We start from the raw sequence: 3,032 nt of genomic DNA on the forward strand, positions 1-3,032 counted from the left end.
ACCATTGGCCTCGGGACTGAAGGGTCCTGAGTTTAATTCCAGTCAAAGGCACATACCTAGTTGTGGGCTCAATCCCCAGTGGGGGGCGTATCAGAGGCAGCCGATCAATGATTCTCTCTGATCATCATTGATGTTTCTATCTGTCCCTCAATCAATAAAAATATATTTTAAAGAAAGAATCAACCAATGAATGCTTAAATAAGTGGAACAACAAATCAATGTTTCTCTCTCTCTCTTCCTTTCTCTCTCTCTAAAAAAAAAAAGAAAGAAAGAAAAAGAAAAAAATTACTGTAGGTAAACCATTGTATCCTCATTAAAGTTCTTTGAAAAATGTAGATAAGGATATGAATTTATTTTAATTACAGTTTTCTTGCTGAACTATTTCTTTTAATGCAACACAGCTCCAAAGCTTGGCTTCCTGGGGCCTGGGATCTACTCAGGTTCCATTATGAGCACCCTGAAACTGTGGAGACACAAGAAGGACCACTTCCTTTGGGGAATGTTCTGGAAGCCTCACATATGCTGGAAGCCAGTTAACCCTCCGGACAATGTCAGGGAAATTGACTGAAGCTCCTTCCAGAGGTGACTTCCTGGTCCCCAAGCTGGCGTGGAAACCCTTACAAGAGCTGCCACTCCAATGGCTCTCTTAGCGGACACATGCCTAATCTCATTGAATCCACTTATGGGAAAAAGATAAAAAGCGCCCGTTTGTCTCCCAGGGACCTGGGAATTAGAACATCTGTGACCGCCTTACAATCCCTTGTCCACACGCCCAGACAGTTTGAGCATTTTTCAAGTCCACATTAGTGCCAACCCCTTCTTACCCTTTTCCTGGGGGGTAATGCGCGAGCAGGCTGTGCAAACAGGACATTGCTGGCTGAGATCGCCATCCTTAGAAAAGTCTGCTAGTGAGTAGGCCCTTGGCTGGTGTCTGCGAACTTCAACTTCAGGAGTGCTCCCACCATTCCCAAAATGTATAAGCATGACTGACTACGCCTAAACTTTTTGTACAAACAATGGGGTTCATGCTGACCATGTTTCCTTCTGAGAGCCTGGAATTTTGATGTGTGTTAGGCCCAAGATGCCTACGTGACTGGCCCCCAATAAAAAAAAAAACCTGAGTCTCTAATGAGCACTGGGTCTTTAATGAGCTTCCCTGGTCAACAATATTTTATGTGTGTTGTCACAACTTGTTGCTGGAGGAATTAAGTGCATCCTGTGTGATGCCACTAGGAGAGAACTTCTGGAAGCGTGGGTCTACTTTTCTCTGGACACCACCCCATGTGCCTTTTCCCTTTGCTGATTTCACTTTGTATTCTCTGGCAGTAATAAATCATAGCCATGAGGACAGCTATATGCTGAATTGCGCGAGTCCCTCAACAAGTCATTGAATCTGGGGCTGGTTTTGGGGACCTCCTGCCCAAGGCTATCTCTGTCTATAAAAATAGCATAAAGGCTTTTTTCTGCATTCAGATCTTCATTGGGAGAGGTACAGAGGAGAGATAGAATAGTTCCATTTGGTCACTGAGAAAACAAGCACAGAGAAGAAAGGCAACATAGTGAGGTTTCATAGCTAAGATGGCAGAGCTGGAACTAGAATTCGGGTTTGTCTGTTTCCACATCCTTCCGTTAGTGACAGTTCAGCAATCTTATTGCTAAAGGTTGGGAATACCTCCCTTCCTTCTCTCTACCCCTTTTTTCCTTCCCCTTAACTTTGAGGAACCTGTCTGGCAGGTCTGACAGCACCTAGTGGTGAAATGGGAGGAAGGGTGGCATCATTTCCACTCACCCTCCCTCCTACCCATGGATAACCTCTCTCCCCTTGGCCCTGTGTCCCACTCCATCCAGGCTTGCCCACTGCCTTCCTTAGCCTTCCCTTCCTGCACCCACCACCTTCTAACAACTTTGTTTTAGAATCTATTGACCACTGTCTTTATCCTCATTTATTTTCTGAGTGCCTCCTATGTGTCAGAGACAAGGGTGGGACCTACAGGCCTTGGCCACTTGGAGCTGCTCCCTAACACATTCATTGAGGAAATACTTAGGGTCAGGGACTGCTGAAGACACAGCATGAACAGCCCCACCGGGGCAGGGAGAGGCAGTTCACCTAGCACACTTTCATCCTGCTCCACCTCGTTTTCTCTCCTCAAGTATATCTCCTTAAGTATGGATCTCTAGGTCTGAAATCCCAGAAGCAAGATCTCTGGTCATGCCTTCCCGCCCCCTTTCTGTGTTCCCACCTGATTGTCAGGCAGTCACAGGCAAGAACTCTGCTATGGTTATATCTGTATCCATCTCCCCACCCTTGAGCCCATGTCACAGCCTGTTGTGCAAATGCTTCACTCTGAGCAAGGGAGATCTAGTTTTACTGATTCTACAGCCTTGCTAAGTTAATGGGAAATGATTCTCCCAGCCAAAATGATACTACATATTTTGGGCTAGATGTCTGTAAGATTCAGCAAATTACCTTGGTGAACAGGGAAAGATCGGAGATTTGGGGTACATAAATTTAACATATTTTCTCTTTAAAAAAGTGTTTTTAATGATTTTTAGAGAGAGAGGAAGAAAGAGGGATAGAGAGATAGAAACATGGGTAAGAGAGGACCCCCCCAAAAAAAGAGAGGACCATCAATCGGCTGTCTCCTGCACACACACACACACACCCCCCACACACAATCAATCCAATCTGCAGTAATGGAACTGTTGACCTCTTCCTTCATGGGTCAATGCTCAACCACTGAGCCACACCAGCCCAGCCATATTTTCTCATTTCTTTCTGTTTACCATGTTTCATCAAATCTAGAAATGCCATCAATGATTGAACATGTCATTTTGTGTACCACTAAGAAAAAAAGAACACTCCCAATTGTAATTGTAAGGTGCATCCCAATTTCAGAGATTTTAAAATTTGAACTCTTGGAAGCAATCCATACGGTATTTTTTAAAATTATGAAATAAAGCTGATGGGAAGCACATTGCCTGGAGGACTAGCTGCTGGTGACCAGGAGACCGCGGGAGCGGGTAGTCCTCCA

The 3,032-nt window shown here is 44.9% G+C and overlaps 1 long non-coding RNA gene across 1 annotated transcript in view; it reads left to right on the forward strand.

The window, feature by feature from the left end:
* LOC102767819 overlaps positions 1–2,378 on the forward strand; it is an 11,162-nt gene extending 8,784 nt beyond the window's left edge. The window contains exon 3 of the long non-coding RNA XR_001516105.1: positions 402–2,378. This is a non-coding gene — a long non-coding RNA (uncharacterized LOC102767819). The remainder of the gene's footprint in view (positions 1–401) is intronic.
* The last annotated feature ends 654 nt before the right edge of the window (positions 2,379–3,032 follow it).

Source organism: Myotis davidii, unplaced genomic scaffold, assembly GCF_000327345.1.
Source record: "Myotis davidii unplaced genomic scaffold, ASM32734v1 scaffold72, whole genome shotgun sequence".
Taxonomy (NCBI): domain Eukaryota; kingdom Metazoa; phylum Chordata; class Mammalia; order Chiroptera; family Vespertilionidae; genus Myotis; species Myotis davidii.